The sequence below is a fragment of the Dermatophagoides farinae genome, chromosome 5 (genome assembly GCF_024713945.1).
Source record: "Dermatophagoides farinae isolate YC_2012a chromosome 5, ASM2471394v1, whole genome shotgun sequence".
NCBI classification, from domain to species: Eukaryota; Metazoa; Arthropoda; class Arachnida; order Sarcoptiformes; family Pyroglyphidae; genus Dermatophagoides; species Dermatophagoides farinae.
This window is the reverse complement of record NC_134681.1, coordinates 4,576,440-4,600,438: the sequence shown is the minus strand read 5'-3', so window position 1 is coordinate 4,600,438 and position 23,999 is coordinate 4,576,440. Positions and strand designations below refer to the sequence as shown.

Sequence of the window (23,999 nt, the reverse complement as noted above, 5' to 3'; positions counted from 1 at the left end):
AGTAGAAAATTGAAAATGAATGTGAACCTCCTCTTCCTTTGCTCTCTCTACGAAAAAAAAACAAACAAACAAAAACACAAATGATGACTTACAAGTCACCAACAACAGACACAATTTCACAATATTTTTTTTATTCATTCATTCATTTTACATTTACACTGAAATGATTTTTGGTTTACATTATTATAGTGTGTGAAAAAAACAAAAAAAAATCTTTCAAAAATTCTATATTCTTTACAGTTGAAAACAAAACAAAACAGAACAGAAATGTAAAGTTATTTAATGTTTCACTCATACGCTTGGCTAGATTGGTAAATATCATTAACACGGTCGGACACACACACACACACACATTTTTTTCCATAGATTAAAAAATGAAAAACAAAACAAAATTTCATTCCATTCTATTCACTATTATCATCACCATCATAATCACCGTTTGTCGTCGCTGGTTGTCATTGTTGTCACTGATATATATATATACAACATTTTGTGTTTTCAACTAAACAATGACTGTGATAAAAAAAAACAGAAAAGAAATGAACAAAAAATGAAAAATTCAGAAAGTGAAATGTGAGAGAAAAAAAAATGAATTTTCTTCTTGAAACAACAACAAACAACAACAACAACAACAACAACAATGACAACAGCAGCAACAAAAATGATATGATTTCATTCTAGTGTAAAACATTTTGTTTTGAATAATGTTCATTTCAAGCTCAAAAAAATATTACATTGATATCTTGTGATGGTGGTCCAGTTTTTTTTTTATTTTCGTCATCGTCATCGTCATCGTTGCCGTTGCTGCTGTCTAATTTGAAAAATGATTCAAAATTTCATTTTATTTGTGTGTGGGTGTGTGTTTTTAACTTTTTCTTTTGTTTTTTTTTTCTCTCTCTCTCTCTCTACAATTCTTAAATTCTTGTTGTTCATCATCATCATCATCATCAATTTTTCTTTTTTTCTCATTCTATCCATGTTTCTCATCTAGATTCTATAGAATGATCAGAATTTTTTTCTTCATCATTTTCATCTTTTTTTCTGTTCAAAAAAAAAAATTAATTCGTTGGTTAATGATACATGACATTCATATGCAAAAAAAAAATATTACGATTCAGAAAAAATATTCTAGTTCAAAATCAAAATCAAACAAACTTTTCAAAATAAAATTCATGGAAGGGTGAAAAAAATTTCCATTTTTTTTCCATTTTATATATTTAAATTTAACCCTTGAAAGGTGAATACTAACTATTACTACTGAATATCCAGAAAATTCCAAAATGCCAGAATAAATTTCCTGTATATTTAAAAATCAAAATCAAAGGTATTGAATGAACCACAACAAGGTGACAAGACAATGTGATGATAATGGATGAAAACAAAAAAAAAATCGAGCTTAAAATGAAACAAACATTTTTTTATCATCACATGATGCTTCATAATAATAATCATATGCAAACATCCAAAAAAAAAACTTGATATAAACAAATATTTCAACAACAGCAAACAATAATGGACATCTGATGTTTAACAAAAGCTTTAGCCATTTATTTTTTTCTTTTTTTTCGTTGTTTATTTTCCTATTTTGATATATATATATATATAAGATTATATTGCCAGGAAAAGGAATCAACAAAAAAAAAATCTAGCGAGCAAAAAAAAAATACGACAAAATCTCCGAAACAATTTACTTTCTGAACAAATAAAAAAAAAATCACTCTCACAAAATACTTGTCCCAACCATCATTCAACTCAATGTTGATGATGATGATTTTTTTTTTACTGTTCCATAATCATCATCCACTGGAAATGCCAACACCAACATAAACACGCACACACACACACACACACACAAACGAGTACATACTAATTATCATTTTTCCTTCCTTTTTTTTTCTCTCTCATTTATTCTCAAACTACTTTACTTTTGATTCTTGTGTTGATTGTCATTGTCAAAGTTTGTTTTATTTTTTTTCCTGGTCCATTCAAAAAACAACACACAAGAACAAAAAAAAAATAAACCAGAAAATCCAACCAAACAAACAAAAATTGTGAATACAATACAAAGCTCGTGACTCTAGGAGTCTGGTTACCACCACCAACACTAACACCATCATTGCTTGGTGGGCAAACATTATTCTACATATATGCTTGTTCAGCTTTAAGATTAGATTGAAAAAAAACTGCCATGAATGCATAAACATGCCCAATATAGAGAAAACAAAAATTCTTTACTGTTATATTCCGTGATTTTTTGTTTTCTCGGTCAAAAACTAACAAAGAAAAAAAACGATAATGATAACGAAGAATTGAAAATGTGTGTTTGTGTGTGTGTGTGTGCATAGTGTATAGCGATAAACAATGAAAAACAAGGTGAAATGAATGGAAAAAAATTCTTTTGCCTGAAACATTCATTTCATTTTTTTTCTACTAAGGTAGTGAATATTTTCATATTTTCTAAGTGTTTCCATAATGTCAGAATGAATGGAAACAAATGAATGATGATTTTTTTCTTTATTCAAAAGAAAAAAGTTATTACAAAATGCAATTATTTATAAACTATGCATATATACCATCATCATCATTAATATAGTGTAGAAAAAAAAACTTTCAATAGATTCAAAATTATGTGTAAAGTAAACTTGTGATTTTTGTGACACACACACACACACATACAAAAAATTTAGATCAGAGGTGATGAAAAGTGAGAAAAAAAACCAAATAAATCTCAAAAAGTCTCATATCATTAATGAGACACAAAATGAAACAAATAAACAAAATGAGGATTTAGATTCCAGTGGATAGCATCATCGTCATCATCATCATCATTAGTGATAATCTTTTTCAAGTGAAGAAAAAAAAATTGGAGATCCAAATTTATCAAGAGAATATTCTGGAATAATCTATTTCACACCCACATACACACACACGCACACACAAACAAAATGTTTTATGGGGGACCAAAAAAAAAAATAATAATACCGTGACTTTGGTCCATGAAACATCGTCATCACCAAAAGAAATAATATTCTGATGACAAACACAGACAGACAGACATCAGAATAGCATACATCAAACTAAAAGTATTAACAAACTATATCATAATGAGATTACCTTATTCTTCTTCTTCTTCTTCATCAAGTTGATGATGTTCAAAGTTAATGAAATTTTAATTATTAATCAAGTTTTTCTATATTGTATATCTATCTTTTGTTGTTTAGTTTTATATAAAGCTAGTTTTATCAAGTAGCTAGCCAATATATAAACATTTTTCTAAATAACATAAATGATGATCATGATGATCATCATTCAATTCATATTTGATTTTGATACTCGATAATACGCGAAAAAAAAAATTATTCGTTGCTACTGTTGACCAAATGTAGATAATAATATTCAAGGACAAACTGATGAAATATTTGATTTGATTTGATTTCATCGGAAAAAATTTTCATCAATTACTGAATGGCCATATTGTGTGTTGGAATTTTTGTTTTGGTTTATCATCTACAGAAATGGAATGAAAATGAAAAATAAAAATCCAAATCTCAAATGCTGAAATGTAAGAATTTTTTTTTTCGTTCTGGGAATTTTGTAGATATACCATGCCTGGAACAAAAAAAAATAAATAAATACAGATGCAATAAACATAAAAATGTAAATTTCAACATGTAAATATTGGCAATCCTCATTGGACTATTATTTAAATTCCATAGAAAAATAATTGAATTTTATCCAATGCATTGAATATTGAATAAAACCAACAAAAAAAAGGAAATGAAAAAAAAGAAAGATTTCAAATGTCTATCCAGAATCCTTGTTCCAACGTATTGTGTAGAAATGTTAATGATGAAATAAATAAATAAAAAACACCCACACACACACAGATACACACAAAATATTCCTAATGGATATATTCAATGAATTGAAATGAAGATGATGATAAAAGTAAAAGTATACGAATCAGCAAAATCGATGGTTAAAATGCATTAACAATGATGATGATGATTTTGTTTCATGAATTTTCAATTCTCAATTCTTACTAAACAAAAAATTTTTAAATTTAAATTTAAGAATTTTTTGTTTTGTTTTTTTTGTTCTCTATAGAATAATCTAATTGAATCATATGGATTAAAACGATTTATTACTTGTATAAATTCAACAGTTTGATTAATGACATTGGGGAATGAAGAATATTCTATTCGGGAATTAAATTCACAAAATAATAAAAATTTCTTTCGGTTCATACCAATTCTGTTGTTTTTTTTTTTGGTTTCATTATTTTGGAACAAGAATCATTGAACTGTTATTGTTGTATATATAATAACCACCAATTTATGATTATTAATTAAAACAGATGGGCATTAGTATAGTATAAATTATGATGATGATGATGATGATGGTGATCATGATGATAGTTATAATGGATAACATGCATACATACAACGAATCAAACACTTATTGTATATATATAAAAATAATGAATGATCATCAATTAACATTTTTTTTCTTTCTTTCTACTGCTAGTCAATATTCAACAACATCAATGACAATACCCAAGACGCATATATATAAGTAAAACAACAACAACAACAACAACAATGTTTAAACAGAATAAAAACACCTATTTATACATACCATATATATGCACACATGCAATAAAAAGGTAGAATTTCTGGTTTTTCTATTAATGATTTTTATTTTCCAATTAACAAACCATTTTATTATATACAAATAGAATGTTTACAAAATTTTTTTTTGTTTTGTTAATGATCTTGTGAATTGATAAAAACAATGAAATGAAAAAAAGTGAGAGAATTGAATTCTTCAACCATATGATTATCATTATCGGCATGACAATTAATTCATCATGGTTTTGGATATTTATTTATCAGTATTCCATGATTGATTATCATGATGATGATTGACCATTTGATGGGGAAAAAAAAATTTTTTTTCACATTTGGAAAAAAAAGATAAACAGATTATTTTCATTGGTTTTCGTTTTGATTCGGAATAGTTTTAACCATTCACACACACACACACACACACACACACACACACACACACACACACACACACACACACACACACACACACACACAGTGACAGTGAGATAATGGACACAAGATTGTTAATAGCTTATATTGACAAATATAAACATTATTAATGAAATGTGAAAATCCTGAAAAACAAATAAACAGAATATATAATGTGTACAAGTAAAATGGACAAATATATGGAAAAAGAGACCAAAAGAGAAAGTTATCGAAAGCCACAAAATAACAAGATAGATGAATTAATGAATGAATGGATCGATGATTGTCGATCGTTCGATATCCACATACAATATATATATATATACATACATACATAAATTCATTCAACCAAAACAAAAAATAAAAATAAAAATAAAAACCAGTGAAAACAAAACAAAACAGAAACAGAAACAAATACAGTAGACAAAAACATTAAGACCAGAATCGTATAGTGTTGAGAGGCTATATTTTATCTATCTGTCAGGCAACCAAGTCAATTATTGTCATGGACTGGACATAGATTGACAATTAACTATACAAACTTTCGACGACAACGATGAAGATGATGATGATGATGATGACGATGATGATGACGACGACACGATTCTGGAACAAATTACTAGCCTTGCCTATCATCATCATCATCATCAACATTTGTGTTGTTGTTGTTGTATTTATCATTATATTGTTATTTTCATTGTTAAAAACAATTCGGACTTTGTTGTTGTTGTTGTTGTTGTTATTATTTTCTTCACATGAAGTGCTCTTGGGTGTATTTTTGTATTCAGTTGTAACTTCTTCTTCTTCTTCTACTATTTTTTTTTTGCAGTCGATTAACTGAAAAATACTAACGCTCAAATGTGGATCATGATCATCATTATCATTCATTTCATTTATTTTATTCTGTGTCTGTGTGTATGTTCATTTGGTTTTTGTTATTTGTTGCCGGCTATTTATTTTCCACTACATTTGCTTACTTATTATCATGCATATAAACAGAGTAGAAAAAAAAATCATGTAATGTTCAATTGACAATCAATCAATTTGATTGTAAACAAAACGAATCGAATCGAATCAAATTGAATTGAATTGAATTGAATCAAATGATTAATTTGATGATATTTTTCTTTCTAATACGTACGTCATTTATGAATAGTATCCAAATGAACATCATGTATGTATAATAAAAAAAAAATTAAATACAAAATTGTTACACACACACACACACACACACAACACACACATAAATCACATCACATACAAATTGGAATTCATTCAAATATAATATTTTTGTATATATAACTAAAGCCCTAAGGGGTTAAAAAAATAAATTTTAACAACAATGACAATTTTTTTTTTGTTAACATGTTATAAATTATTAATAACCATTATATTATATATGTTGAAAATGAAAATTACAGGAAAAAAAATGAAAATCAATTATCGTACAACGACAACAAATATTGTATAATACTTCTTACAACGACAGCATCAGCAGCAGCAGCAGCAATGAAAAAGAAATGAAATCTTTCATATCATTTCTTACTGTTCTTATATTTTCAATCATGGTTAAAAATCGACACATCCATCGTCGTCTACTAAGAGTGAACAAAAAAAAAAATCATTGTACAATTAAATAAAAATGATGATGATGATGATGATGATGACGACCACAATGACGACGAAGAGCTAAAACTGAAATTGGTTTTTTTTTGTTTTGTTTTTCGTTTCTACTGTTGTTGGTTTATATTATGGATTATATTATAGAATTATAGGGTATTGGATAGAAATTGCAACATGGAATTGAATTAAATATTTATAATGGTTTGATTCAGACTACAACAACGATGATGACGACGACGATGATGACGACGACGCTTACACCCACCGTCAACTATAATAACCAAGGACCAAATACCAACGACATTGAAGAGAAAAATATTCCAAATTGTATGAGATTTTTTCTCTCTTTCTCTCTTTCTGATGATGATGATGATGATGATGATGATGTAGTGAGATAAAAGTAAAAAATGAAGAAAAAAAAATGTTGAATCGATTTGTTTTTTCAATCAAATTTTTTTTAGGGCTGTGTGAGTGTATATAATATTCATTCAAAATATAAACAGAATTTTGTTTTCCCTGAATCACGAAAAAAAAAAATAAAAATAAATGAAACACGTTGGAACATTCTTCTTTTTTTTCTTCTTGCTTTGTTGTTATATCTATGGTTGCAAATTGTGTTTCAATACAAAATGCTAATGCTTTGTATATATATCACACATTGTTATTTTATTTGAGGATCAGGTTGTTGTTGTTGTTGTTTCTTTATTTTTATTTCGTGTTTTTGTCATAATTTTTTATCCCAGTATTCTGGTTCATCGATGATGATGATGATGATGATGATGACAAAAAGAAAAGAAAAGAAAAATTGAGAAAAAGTATCGATTCAATTTATTTGTTGTTGTTGTTGTTGTTGTTTTTTTTTTGAAAATAAAAATGCTGGAAAATTCGATCACGTCATCATTTCAGGATTGATTTTTTTTTCTTGCTTTCGTTCATGAATCAAATAAATACAGACTTATAGAACTTATGATCATCACGAAGGAGAAATTCATATCATAACATCCTTTTCTCACTATTTCAACAACAGTTAGAATCGAATTCAATTACAATGATCCCCAAAAAAACATAATAACAACAACAACAAATATAATACTAATAATCTTTTGGACCAACAACAACAACAACAACAACAACTGTGACAACAACAATGATAATAACAGACATACAGACACATATACAGAAAAATTGTACCTACAAAAATAAAGATTTGAAGCAAACAAGAACATGAAAAAAAAGTTTCCACTAAGTTTTTCCATTCTGAGAGAGTGAGAAAAACAAGATTATTTTATTTATATCAATATCATGTCTAAATGCACAGTTTTTCTTTCTATTTTGTTTTGTCTTTTTTTTTTTTTTTTTTTTGGCAATAAGAATTTTTATTGAATCGAATTGTGAAAAATAGTTGATGGAATGGATAAAAACCGGATAAATTTGTTTACGTGTGTGTGTGCATTATAGAATTTATCAACAACAGCAGGGAGTGTATTATATTGATATTAATCCAACATGACAGGGTTGGTTGGTTTATTCCTACTAAACACATCGTGATCATAAAACATCCAAAAAAAAATTAGAATGTAAATCATCAAATATATATGAAAATAGAAACATGATTCCATATATATTATTATTTGCTACAGACAGAAAAAAAACTAGGTATCACTTTTCACATCAGTCAGTCATACATCAAATATTACCAATATATTGATAATATATAGATTTTTTTATTTTTATTAATATTTTCAATCTCTTTTTTGTTTTTCTTTTTCATCAAGAAATGAATTCTTCATTTCATCATTGTCACACACACACACACATTTTTATAATATTTATCTGATGATGATGATGATTAATAATCAAAAAAGAATAATTATCGATTCATTGATATTCAGTTTGTATTTTGTGTTCATGTATATGAAATTATTATTCCTTAAGACCTAGGCCATTGTTATGTCATTATATGGGTAGTTAAAAGGTTAAAGATTATGATGATGGAGATAAATTTTATCTTTTTTTTTTTGCTTTTCTCATTACTTGTTCATTTGTTTGCCATAAATCTATTATTTGATATTTGAGATTGATTGATTTATAATGTATACTGATTATATTAAATAACAATTCATACATCCATGATACTCTACTTGATCATCCACTTGATCATCCATGAATGAATACACACACACACATCAATATTATCATATATAATGATCATTATAGGAATCATGACACAAACAGACACACCTACCCACCCATACATTAATGATAAATAAATCTAAATGTTCATTATGATCTATTTGATAAATATCCACCATCATATATTCATTCAAAAATTATTATCAGCTCTTTATATTACTGTTTGCATATGAAATCTGTTTAAAAAAAAAATTTGAACACCAATGACGATGATGATGATAAAGACACCAAACAACAATAACAATAACAATAGAATGAAAAGAAAAAGTTCCTATGGAACCAGGGAGACAAAAAAAAAACAAATTAAACCCGGCTGGATTCTCATTAAAATGAAAACACAGAATTTGTTATAGCAACAGATAAACACACAAAACTTTTACAATCAAGGAGTGTGTTTGTAAAGCAAAACAAAAAAAAATAAGATTGATGATGAAGAAATAGTTATTCATCATCATCTTGGATTCAAACTTTCTGTTGAATATGTACTACACTAATATTGTATATTGGAACATCATTTAGTGTTGAACAAACAAATATAATTATCACCATTATCAATGATCAATGACAATAACGAGTTTGTTTTTTTTCTGGTTGTAATCATCATGGCTGATAATATCAAAATGAGAAAATAAAAGAAGAAAGAAAACATTGAAACAAAACAAATAAATCGATTATCATTATGATGATGATCATCAGAATCTAAAGAATTTAAAAAAAATTCTTTCCAGAATTCTAATTATTCTTGTTCTTCATTTATTCTTGATCATGATTGATACAACAGGGAAACGTTTTTTTTTTGATCATCAATTAAATCAAAATGTGAGAAATGAAAAATATCGTACACATCCGTTTCCTATCAATATTTAGCTAGGTCTAATATTCACCAGACAAAATATTCACATACAAATGATGTGTGTATGTGTGTCTGTGTGTGGGTGTTTTTAATATTTTCTGGTGAAAATCGAGAAAAAAAGACAACATTAAACAAATGATGACGACAACCATTCTGCCATCATCTAATATTTACCATCAAGTATTGTCATCAAACATCATCATCATCATCATCATCATCAGTAGTATAGAATGAACAAACAAATCAAAACGATCGATTATGATGTGATTTTTTTTTGTTGTTGTTGTTGTTGTTGAGCTAACAACAAAAAAAAGAAAAAAAAAAGAAGAAGACATATATAGAAAAAGAGAGAACAAAAAAAAAATTGTGAAAAAAAATATTCACATTCTTCATTGCTCGAGGAATATACAATCATAATAACAACAACACACACATAGGTTCCTGCTGTTTTCACTTTGATTTTTATTCAACTTTAATAGTGGCTGTGTTACACTGTTAGCTGTTTGAATGATGTTTTCCGCAAGCAAGAAAAAAAATAGCATCCTTGTTGTTCCAGAAAAAAAAGAAAAAATTTTTTTTTTTTGCATAGAATTTCAGAACATATTCTTTTTTTTTGTTGGTGAACGTTTTGGCTGCTGCTTGTCAATATATAATATAGAGAGAGAGAGAGAAAAATATTCGAATTTTGTTCCCTTTTTTTTTTTTTTTTTGGTTCGTTTGATGTTCATGTCATACATGAGACAAGTTTATATACACACACACACAGGAACCATGCATATGCAAGCAAATGATAGATTTTTTCATATACTCAAATGTTTGTTGGATCGAGTAACTTACTCTTTTTTTTTGTTTTGTATTACTCTCACTCACTCAATCTCTATCTATTTCACATTGTCGTGAATGATCGACAACGATCGAACAAAGAGACAAACAAACAAACAAACATGTGTGTGGTATATGTGAATCTGAAAAAAAAGAAAAGAAAAAAAAATGCAAAATTGAATCATCTCGTGTTTCTTTGGTGGTTTTTTTTTTTTGGTTTAGAGTTTTCATTTTATTCACTTGTCTTGTCATTGTTTTTAGATATACAAAATAAATAGATAAATAAATGGATGAATGAATGAATGATTTTTGAATTTGGAAAATATTTTTTTTTATTTATTTTTTTTTGTTACCCAATCAGATCAGTAGTAGAATCCATTTTTTTTCCAACGATTATCTTCTATATTGTCTCAAATGATGGTCAGCAATACACTTTGAGATTCTTTTATGATTAATGTTTTTGTTTTTTGATTTCTTCTCTATTGGTCGGTCTCGACTGTTTTTTTTTTTGGGGGGTGAATAAAATGACCGAATTCTGAATGTATTCACATAGAACGAATGAAAGAAAAAATAAGTCAAAAATGAAACTATTGTCGATTAATCGGATAGGTTCGTGCATTTTTTATTTTACTTTGTCGTTTGTCCGAACCATACGCACAAACACAAACACACACACACACACACACACACACACACACACACACACACACACACACACACACACACACACACACACACACACACACACACACACACAAAAACATTATGAATCATTTATTCTGATGAATATTAAAAAAAAACTCAGTCTCAATGGTCATTTTATTCTATTCTATTCTATTGTACCAGAATATTTATATTCTATCAAGTTTTTTTTTTATTCTGATAATAACAATGAAAATAACAATATCACTATTCACTATGATTGTTTTCAAAAAAAAAAAAAATTTTGTTGTTGTTGTTATTGTTGTTGTTCACTAGAATTTATATATATATTTTATATGCATAATAATAATCTATATATATATATATGGCCATCATGATAACGATTCTGTTATATGAATTTAAATGCCATTTTATTACAACAATAATGACGATGATCAATTCATTGATATTATCAGTAATGATAATGATAATTCTAAAATAAACATTAACTATGAAGATAGAATTAAAGCGGCCGATATAATTCCATATAGTTGATCATTCACTAGAATTGATTCTCTCTCTCGCTCTTTCTCTATCTATCTATGAACAACAACAACAACAAAAAAAAAAAAAATTCAATACAAAGTTCAAATGTCCAAACATTTTATATTATATCAATATCATTTTTACTGTTGTTATCATTGTCGATTACAATGATAATATGAATAGGCCGATATTATTGGCCATTATACATTTTTTTTTCTATCATAAAAATATCCACCAAAACACCAAAGTGATATTTATGTGTAATAATTTTTTTCACCATTCAACTTCATCATCATCATCATCATCGTAGAATATTAATACAATAATGCGGAATCCTTCAACAATAGAATTTGGCCAAAAAAAAAAATTCAAATATCCTAAAAGAAATGGAAATAAATGAAAAAATTTGGATTATTTTGTATTGTTGGACGAAAAAAAAAATTCTAAATTTAGAATCATCATCATCATCGATTCGAAAAATTTGAAAACAACAACAACAACAACAAATTATCAAGAGAATAAGAAAGAAGAAACAAAATAGTAATCGAATCGATGAATATGAAAAAAAGAAAAGAAAAAACAAATGGCCATAAGGTGAAAAGAAAAAAAATCAACGTATACGAAAAAAAAGGAAAACAAAATAAAAAAAAATGTGATCCACTTGTAATTCTATTGGAATTTTGGAATTCTATTCACACACACGTTCACAGAGACACACACACACACACACACGAAAAAAAACACCACTACCAACACCAAAAATATATCATGAAGAGAAGATATAATAATAACTATGGCTATAATACTGGTATAATAATGATAATGATGATGATGCTATATTTAGAAATTTGAAAATTTCCGCGCGTCTTTGCCATTTTTTTTCTGCCTTTTTGTTCTTTTTCGTTTAGTTTAGTTTGTGTGTTATATATTCAATTTTTTTTTGTTTTTTTTTGCGGTCGTACATGATAAAAACATGGATGGTTATCACGAACATGCAAGAATCAATGAGTAAGAGAGAGAGAGAGAGAGAGAGAGAGAGAGAGAGAGAGAGAGAGAGAGAGAGAGAGAGAGAGAGAGAGAGAGAGAGAGAGAGAGAGAGAAAAGATTCAATGCATTCGCATCATTGGATGTTCTTTTTTTTCATTGGAATCATATCAGAATTGGTTTTCATATGCAATGCACACACACACAAAAATCAACCTAACAGAAAAAAAAAATAAAGGCCAAGATCATTTTTCTTATATATCATCTCTATCTCTGTCCTAATATCCATGGATATGTGAATTTTTATACGAGATAATAACATAGATAAATTCAAAGATCATGTTTCATTTCAATATATATGTATGGAATCAATATTGGCATCAGCGAAAAAAAAAAATTTTTTTTTTTGACCAAAAAAAAAATCGAACAACAACAACAACAACGATACGATGAATAAATGTGTCCAATGTAATTGATAATGATCATAAGGTAATTGAAATTAAAATCCATTCCAAATGATATTATTCTTCATTCCTATAGTCGTTGACACAGATAGAATACTGATAGAATTGCTTTGCATACAAAAATTGCTTTTTTTCATCATCATCATCATCATCATCATCATTATTATTATTAGACAAAAATCAATCAATTTGATGTTCATTCATCGATCTTTGTTCAATGATCAAGTCAGAATCCATATAGATAATCGATATCATTAACACATATTCTCATTCAAACAAATCGAACAAACGATCGATCGATCGATTGATCGATAACCAGATGATGAATCGAAATACAACATTCATTAATTGATTGATATATACCATCATCATCATCAATACACTAATGAAAAGGCGTTGAACAAAAAATGTCTTATACAGTAGAAATATTCATGAATTTGATTTGAAATGAATAAATAATAATTATTGATCGATAACATATTTTCAAAGTCATAACAATGTGAATGAATGAATGAATGAAATGAAATGAAATTAATAATTATAGATAGATATAATACATACACATACCAGATATATGGCCAGAAAAAATGTGAATGAAATTGAAAATTACAGTTAAAATTGCTTGATGATAAACTTGTTGTTGTTTTTCATGTTATGATTGTTGATGATAATATATAGAATTTATGTTTAGAATTTTTATTTTCCAACTGTACGAATTCAAATTAATGATTTGTACACACACACACACACACACACACACACACACACACACACACAGACAGGCAAATATATTCTTGAAACTTTGTTACTTTCATAAAAATAAATCGATTGATCGAGATTCATTAAAACATATGATGATCATTATGTTGAATTGATTATCATTGAATCATCAACTGATTAATTGATGGTTACATAATTGGAACGAAAGAAGAATTTTACAACATCACAACATTGATACATGATCAATACGAATCGACAAATGAATATGTCAGAAAATCATTATTGAATCCAAAATCAAATCGTGAAAATTTGTGAAAAAAAAACAACAAATGATAAAAACATGTGGCATAAACAAATCGAGTGCACAATATACAGGGAAACAAAAAAAATTTGAGGTTGAAAAACGAACAATAAAAACAAAATAATTTATTTCTTCTTCATCATCATCATCATCATCATCATCATCTTCGTTTGTTGGAAATTGAAAGAAAAAACAATTTTTAAACAAGAAACACACACACAGAAAACACTGCGAAAAAGACACACGGATACACTTACAGACACAAATTTTCACTTATTTTATTTCGTTACATTTTTTCTTTTTTGCTCCCATCATCATCATGATCATCATGATCATCATCATCATCATTGTCGTCGTTACATTCTTTTCATTTTATATTCACATTCATTCAGTTATTTTCTCGATCACTTTCACTTTCATACTCTCTCATCACTTGTGTGTTGTTGATTCTCATACAATTCATTCAACAACTACAACATCAACAACGAAATGAAAAAAAAAAATTCTAATTCTAACTCTCTTTTTCTTTCTTTCCACATTTTCTTTCATTTCTTTTTATTCTTTTTTTTTGTTTGTTCACAAATGCATAGCTTTTCTTTTCTTTTTTTGAACAGAATTTTTTTTTTTTTTGAAATAAAAATTTTCAACGAAGAATCATTTTCTTGATATTATTATTATTATTATTGTTGTTGTTGTCGTTGCGGTTATTGATGCTGATTCGTGTCGATTCTTGTCGAATTTGTATGCATATACACGTCGTCGTATGTGTGGATTTTTGATGTTTTTCTGATTCTGTTGGTGATAGTGATGATGAAAGAGAAAATCCAGTTATAAACAAGTGAATGATGATGAAAGTTGAATAGTTTCAATAAGAATAAAATTCAGGAAAAAAAAGTCAAATAATTATATACAAATTTTTGTTCTAATAATGCTGTTGTTGTTATGAATATTCTTATATTGTTAATAATTTTATATTCTTTAGATTGATTTTTCAGAATTGAGATTTCTTTTAGAATTTTATTCTTGAAAATTGTTTGAACATATCGATGCATGTGGTTGGAAAGAATTTTTTTTTTCATTCAATCGGAATGTATTCACAAATCACAATCAATCACTAAAATTGACAACATTTTGATCTGTGTGGCTTTTTTTTGTTTTGTTTTGTTTTGGATGAGAGATTGTAGACGAAAATTGATTTGGATTATCAATATCGATATATAAATGGATTAAATTGTTTTTAGTTGTTGTTGTTGTTGAGATTATTTTTAGATTATGTTTGACTAAAAATATTCATGATCACTAATGTAAATAAAAATTTTGTTGTTTCAAATCGATAACGATATTCGTTTTTTGTTGTTGTTGTTGTTGTTGGAATGAATATAGTATAATAACTTTATCGGTTTTTTCATTGGAAACATTGATTAAAATGAATATACCTACTAAACGGACAAACGAAATATACCAATCAGTAGCCAAAAGTAGCAACAATTAATGATACGGCGCGAATATTCGTAAATTTCGAAATAGAAAAAAAAAATTCTATGAACAAAAAGTATTGAATATCGGCCACACACACACACATATATATATAAACAGAAGTTGAAATTCTAGTCTTCAATTGATTATGTGTGTGCATTTGTCGTCAGTATTTTACTTTGATTCTTCATCACATTGGTTAACAGAATTCTGAATAGCGGTTAATTCTGTAAATTGTGTGTGTTAGTTTTTTTTTCATTTGTAGAAGTAGTAATCATTTTGTTAGGTAGTGGCCTACATGAATTCATCATGAACATTTGATTATTGTGGATGCTAGTAAATTCTATGCGCTTGCTATTTATCTTTAACTCTCTAACTCTCTCTCTCTCACTTTCTTACTTTTATAACCACAACATATATTTGTTTCTATTCTATTTTTTTTTCTATCTAGGATTCAATATTGATATGATATTCAACAACTAACACACACACACACACACGCACAGATTTAGATGCTACTATCAGGATTCATGAAAAATTTTTATATATAAACACACACACACACATACACAGAGAGAAGCAACAACATTACTATAGCATAGAAACGATACATTTATGTTGTAAATAAATTTTTGTTGTTGTTGTTGTTGTACTATAAAAAAAAATAGAAATAAAGGGGTAAATAAAAAATCAATTTAAATATGAAATGCCACTGTGAATCTACACATTTTATTCGTTTATTTTTTTTTTTTTTTTTTTGGTTGGTGAAATCAATTCAAATTTTGATTTCCATTTTTTTTCTTATCAATTTCGATGGATAATCAATGAATTTGGTCATTAATTTTTATATATCAATATCCGTTTTTGTTTGTGCAACAATAAAAAAAAAACAAAAATCATTAAATCCATTGTTCTATATTGAAAACAAATAGCAAACTTTTATGTTATATTTTGTATGATAAATAATTTTATGCACAAAAAAAATTTTTGTTGTTGTTGTTGTTGAATGTAAACATGAAAATTAACGATTATCGTTATGAGAAGGCAATTGCAATCGCAATCGCAAACACACATGACGTAGATATATAAATATGTGAAACGAGGATATCCATGGAAAAAAAAAATATAAAAATACAAATGTCTGAAATATTTTTCACCACCAGCAGCAAATCTTTCAATCATTTCATTTTAAAGCATTTATAATATGATGATGAAGGAAATGAATGCAAGAATCGTGTGAATACAAAGCCAAAAAAAAAAAAATTTTTTTGGTTGAACACAAAAAAAAACAAACAACGACAAAATGATAAATACAATGAAGAAAAAAAAACGGATACACGATATTATGCGACAAGAGAAAAATTTTGGATTCTTACTATTTTATTTTTTTAGAATAAAAAAAAAATTTTGACAATTAATTGGATTTCGCTTGAAATCTCAAAATTTTTCTGATTGTTTTTTATCGCTATCGTAAGGGGACGGGGGGCGGTTTTTTCGAATTTGAGTTTTCATCTTGCCTATAGTTTGTTGTGATCAAAGTTGATTACGGTTGATCACACACACACACACTGAAACATATAAAAACGAATAAAGCATTTTTCCATTATATTGACTATAATCGAGTTGACAACCAAAAAAATAAAAAAAAAGTGAAAAAAGAAAGAAAGCCAACAAAACATATGAAGTTTGATGATGGTTCTGTGTATCTTTTCGAGAAAAAAAATGAGTATTTCAACTAAAGAATAGCAATTGTTGTTGTTGTTGTTGTCGATACATTTTCGAAAAGTAACATATAACACATTCGAACATTATGGATCACTTATGGATGTCATTCATTCATTGTTGTTGGTTGATGTTTTAAGGGGGTTTGTGTGTGTGTGTGTGTGAGCGAGAGAGAAAAAATAGTCGTTTGGATGAATATGATGATGATGATGATCTTCGGTTGAATAAACTCTCTCTTTCTCTCTCTTCTTTCTCTTGATATAATAATTGAGTAAGTGCGTGTGTGTGTGTGTGTGTGTGTGTGTAAATGGAAGTATCAAATAAGAGCTAAAGTGATAAAAAAAAGGTGATCCAAAGATTTCTATTACTCACTATGAATATTGCCGCGTAAAAAATGTATGTTTCAAACGTGTGTGTGTGTGTGTGTGTTTTCAAAAGAATGAAAAATTGAACAAAGTAAAAAAAAAAAATAAAAATTCGTACACATGGTATATGTCACAAACAGAAATCACAATGGCATTCATCTTATTCTTCATTCATGAATGAATGAATGAATTCAGTACAAGTATTGAAAATTGTATACAATATATCCAGAGAGAGAGAGAGAGAGAGAGAGAGAAAAAGAATGAATAACTCTTCTCTGATTTATTTTCAGATATTTTTTTCCGTGATATAATGTATATTTAAACGTATTTTCATCATCATTGAGAAGAAGAAAAAAATTCTAATGTTGCCAATGATGATCGATCGACATTTTAGCTATTATTTTGTAAATAAAAAAAAACACCACCAACAACAACAACAACAACAACTTATACCGATGATGATGATGATGATAATAATGATGAATACTTTACCTTTTTCTGCAGCCATATTGAACATTTTTTTTTATTTTATGCGAGCAAAGATAGAGAAAACATCGATTCATCGAAAACAAAAGTTTTTTTCTAGTTGATATCCAGAATATTTTGTTCTTTGTTTATATGACGGAAATCTACTTGATATGATGATATTATTTTATAGATAAATGGCCACATGGTTGATGATGATTGAACATCATCAATTCTGGAACTGCACTTTTTTTCCCAAGATATAAGAAATCCAATTGTTCAATTATCATTTGCAAAACTGAAAAAACGAAAGAATGAAAGAAAGAAAAACTTTGCTGAAAAAAAACCTGATTCAATGAAATGAGTTTGATTAGTTGATTTTTATCTTCTTTTTTTTCCATTTATGTGTTAGGTGTGAATTTAAATTTGAATTTTTTTTCTTTTTTTTGCAGTTATTGTTATGACCTGATTAACAATGAAATCGAACGAAAACAAAACAAGATAAAAAAAAACTCATTTTCAAAGAACTAAAAAAAAAAATTCTGGTAGAATTTTCGTCAAGAAAAAAAATCGTGTCTCTCTATCTATGTGTTTGTGTGTGTTTTTGATTATTCGTTCTTGTGATTGGGATGATGAAAAGATGGAAAGACAACAGCAACATTGAAAGAACAAAACAAAAAAAAAATTTAAATTTTAAATTAGCTATAACTACCAACGACAAACAGAAAACGGTCTATGTCTATCTAATTTTTTATTTTATTTGTGGGCCCAGTTACAAGCCAAAACAGAGGCGAAAAAAAAACTTAAACTTAATAATATTCTTGACTTTGGAACAACAACAACAACAACAACATCAACAACAACAACAAATACACACGCACACAATCATGTTAAAATGCTTAAACTGAATATAAATATGAATGTGTTTTGAATTGACGACAATTTTTTTTCCCATTTTCAAGTTTTTTTTTGTATTTTTTTTTCTTTTGTTAGAAAATTATATTACCATGGACCATAGAAAATGTATTTTCGTTGTTTCAATCTTCTTCGACTCTTTTTTTTTGTGTGTGTGTGTGTTTGTCCATCAACCACGACACAACAACCAACTAAACTAAGCAAACATAAAATATATATATGGAATTAAGTAGTTTGAATGAAAGAATCAAATGATTTGACTGAATTTTAATGAATTGATTAAAATTATTTGAATATTTGTATTTTTTGTTTGATTAATTTTGTTTTGTTTTGTTTTTTTCGGTTTGGTTTGGTTTGATTTCTCTATGTCTCCATCATTCTAGACACACCATCACAATGTTTATTCGGCTAAATAGTATTTACATGCAACAAAAACAAAAAATTTGAATGGATATAAATAGAATTTCATTTCATTTGTTCACATTCAATAATGATGAATTCAATCAAATAATCAGTGAAAGAGAATGTGAAAATCTGTTTGCAATTCGTTACTGTTGTGGAACCATGAAATTTATTTATGAAAATCTATAGTGCTGCCAACAGTATATGAACATATTTAAATTATTTCATTTTATTTTACAGTAATACCCCGATTAACGCGGGGGTTAGGTTACAAAAATTCTGAGCGTTAAGCGAAACAGCGCTAAGCGGGGCTATTTTTACATAATGCATTTTTACCCTTCATATACAACAGTTTCATCAGCAGAATCAGAATCAATGATTTCATTGGAAATAAATGAGAAAAAAAACCGAATAAAAAAAAGGGCAAGAATCCTGAAACTATAGTTTAGCGTGGGATGGGGGGGTTATGCTAAATGATTTTATAATGATGATGATGATGATGGTGATTGTATTGATACTTCGTCATCATTATTATCATTAGAATGTTGTTTAAAAACTAACTATATATCGTGTATACATGAATTCTGGTAACCATTGAAGCCAGAAAATAAAAATAAAAACCATATATATTCTTGCAAAAAGAAAGAGAAATTTTCAACCAAGAAAAAAAAATAATGATGGAGATCATCAATTGAAAAATATTCTTCTGGGTAACGCAAACGAAATTTGTTATTCAGAATAAAAAAAAAAAAATTTGGAAAAAATTGATGATGATAATGGCAGTAGTAAGATTTTATTTTTTTTCCATTCTTTTGTTTTCATCCAGATGAAAAAAAACAACAAAAAATTCAATTCAATTTAATTTCACATTCACAATGATTATAGGTATTATATAGCAAATATATATATACAAAGAGTTCTGATTCTGATGATTTTTTTTTCATTTCTTGTTTAAAACAGAAGTGAAAAAAAATAGACAAAAATCATTATGAATAACTTTCCATTATCCAAGACCATCATCATCATCATCATCATCATCATCATCATCATCATCATTGATTGAAGTTCCGATTCATTAGAATTCTAGAAAAAGATTTTTTCCTTTCTCTCTCTCTTTGTCTGACTGAAAATAATTTTGATCATTAGTATATGACACTGAAAGAGTGGAGAGCAAGAAAGAAAAAAAATCCGGGAAAAAAAATTTTTGATTCAATTTTTTTTTCATTTCCCGGTCATCGAATATAGAGTTATTTGATTTCATTCATTTGATTCATTTATTGGTCAGTTGTTTTTTTTTTGTTTGTAAATCTAGAATTTGCAATTGAATATCCATATATATATAAATATAACCATTAAAAATGGACCAAACTTATTTTAATGTCCATCCATGATGATGATGATTAGGTTGTGTATAATCGAGTCCACTGTATATTTGATGATCGACAACAACAACAACAACAAAATCATCATCATCATTCAATGAAAGATGAACCAATGTAAGAAACCAATAAACCAATACATACCAGAAAAACATCTGAAATCAGAATTGAAAAATTCTTATTATTTTATTCAATTCGGAAACAATAATTTTGTCGATGAAATTAATACTTTTTTTTGTATATAGCCAATATTACCATCGAATCGATGATGAACATCTCTAACAACAATTTATTGGTGCCTGAATTTTTTTTTTGTTTTATCTTTGTTCTGGGTTTCAATATTTTTATTTTCATTTTTTGTTGTTGTTGTTGTTGTTGTTGTTGCTATTACTGTTCTACAAAAACGCATACATACACATCCACAATAATCACAATAATGAACATGAAGACAATAGGAACCAGAACAATAAAAAAAAGATGGAAAAAACAAATTAAATTATGGTTTAAAGAGAAAGAGAGAGAGAGAAAGAAAAAAAAAAACAGAAACAACAACAATAATGATGATGATGATGACGTTAAACAAAAGGAATGCGTTCCAGAGACAGAAAGAACCAAGTTCCAAGAACAGAATCATTTTGTTCATCATTATTGTCATAATATTTTGTGTGGTTTTTGTTTTGTTTTGTGAAAAAAAAAATATTAATGTTTGCATCATCATCATGTGAGTTGATGATTATTTTTGAATTGAACAAAGGAAGAAAAAAAAAATTTTTTTTTCTTGCAAAAATCAATTTCATCAGTTGAAAGAATATTTTGAAATTATATTTTCAAGGTGTGCGTATGTGTGTGTGTGTTTGTTCATAGAAAAACATTGCCATTTTTGAATCAAAAAGATCTAGGTCATCTATTCTGAATCGATTCGAATTTGATAGATGAAAAAAAAAATTGATTAAATATATGAGTTTATATTATTAGAAATGATATGATAAAAAAACTTGATTAAATATATGAGTTTATATTATTAGAAATGATATGATAATGATAAAAACTTTATCATTATCATTGTCATCATGTTCATAATTTTTTGTTCATCGATGCGATGCGAACAAAACTTGACAAAAAAAAATTTTATCATTAATAATTTTTTTTTGTTCATTGAAAATTTTGACAAATAATAATAATATTGATGATATATATATATATTGATATTGAATTATTAGCATTAGATAATGTACAAAAAAAATGTAGTGCAAAAGTTAGTTTAGATAACAAGATTTTTGGCAAACTTTGATCAATGAAAAAGCATACAATCATATAGTATTGAATAATTTCATAATAGAAAAGTTAATTTTTCATCATCATCATCATCATCATCATGATCAGAATCATCATCATCATCAACAGAATTAAAGTCAACATCATTCATCTGTATTGTCCGGCGACATTATTTTGTTATAACCGAATGAAAGAATATGATATAAAAATATGAATTTGTTAGACGTCAAAATGTGTGTCTATGTGTTTTTTAGTACATTAAAATTTAATTATGGATAATGCACAATATGCAATCAATATATCAAAAGATAATGTATGAAACATAATAATCTTCATCTGGTTCTGGATTCAATAAGCTAATTTTTTTTCAGCAACCACCACCACCACCACCACCACCACCACCACCACCACCACCACCACCACCACTACCACCAACAATGAAGAAAAAAATTCTTGCCCATTATATTCATATCTGTACGAACGTCATTGAGAAAATTTTAAAAAATTTTTTGTTTTTTTTTTCATCATTTGTCTATTTGATCCAATTTGCCATTTTCGACTTGTTTTATTCCATTCATTCATTCATTCATACGATGGCTAATATTATTATCATATCATAACAATCATTATTTTATTATTGTGACCCGAATAAATCAATTGTATGATTGACGATCATTCATCCGAAAAAAAAATCAAAGTAGAAGAAAAAAATAATAATAATAAATAAAAAAAATAAAAAGCTAAACAAACAACAGACCATTGTTTACTGCCGGACAGTGTGAAAGTGAAAAAAAGAAGAAGAAAAACGTTCAATATAATATGAATCAATCAATTTTAATCATTAAAAAGCTCACATACACATACAATGGCCAATCGTGTAACCACCATCAACATCAACACCAACACCAACACCACTATTACTAACAATGAACAAATTCCAATCATCAAAAATCAAAATAAAAACCCAAATGTAATGATAGAATTTCCGTGCTTTCGGATTTTTTTTTTCTTTCTCTCTCTTTCTCGGTGTGAACACACTCCTATTTTCTTCATACATACAAATTCTTAACTTTATTCTATTATCATCGTTATATTATTATTATTATTATTGTTAGATAACAAACATAATGACAATGAATGGACATGAGTGGCCAAAAGGCGAAAAAAAAACACACACACAAACACACACAGAGACAGCCTAACAATGAACAAGAGAATAGGATTTTTTCAATTATGAATTTATCACACCACCAATGCTATCATCATCATCATCACACACACATATCGAATGATCGATCGAATATTATTTGTACAATGATGATGATTGACAAATGAAGAATTGCTAGAAATAAAAAAAAGAAGAAAATCTTCAAATATATCAAAAACACAATAATAAATAAACAATGTCAATCCTATTTATAAATATGGTAGAATCATCAGAATGATATATATATATATATATCGATAATCAAATGATCCAAACAAAACAAGAAAAAAACGAATGAATGAATAAATGAATGAAAACCAATCAAAAACAATATGAAAATCGACAGATGGCTATTTCAACCTTAACCGGAATAGAGGGAAAAAATGTTTTTGTCCGTGTGTGTGTGGGTGCCGATGCGTTTGTGGGTACACATTAAAAGAAAAAGACCAGAAACTTGTAACCAGAATCAAAAGAAAAAAGAAGAAAATCTTTTTTCATGTCTGCCTGTGTGTGTGTGTGTTTAAATTCTTTTTTTTTAGAAACAAATTCCTTTGTTAAATTTCTCAATGTATTTGTCTTATCTGAATGAAAACAGCAGAGAGAAAA

General features: G+C 27.4%; 1 protein-coding gene across 1 annotated transcript in view; it reads right to left on the bottom strand.

The window, feature by feature from the left end:
- Positions 1-16,116, bottom strand: part of Shal (Potassium voltage-gated channel protein Shal) — a 50,562-nt gene extending 34,446 nt beyond the window's left edge. The window contains exon 1 of the mRNA XM_075731586.1: positions 13,734-16,116. The gene's annotated coding sequence lies outside the window, so the exon portion shown is untranslated. The remainder of the gene's footprint in view (positions 1-13,733) is intronic.
- Between the last annotated feature and the right edge of the window lie 7,883 nt (positions 16,117-23,999).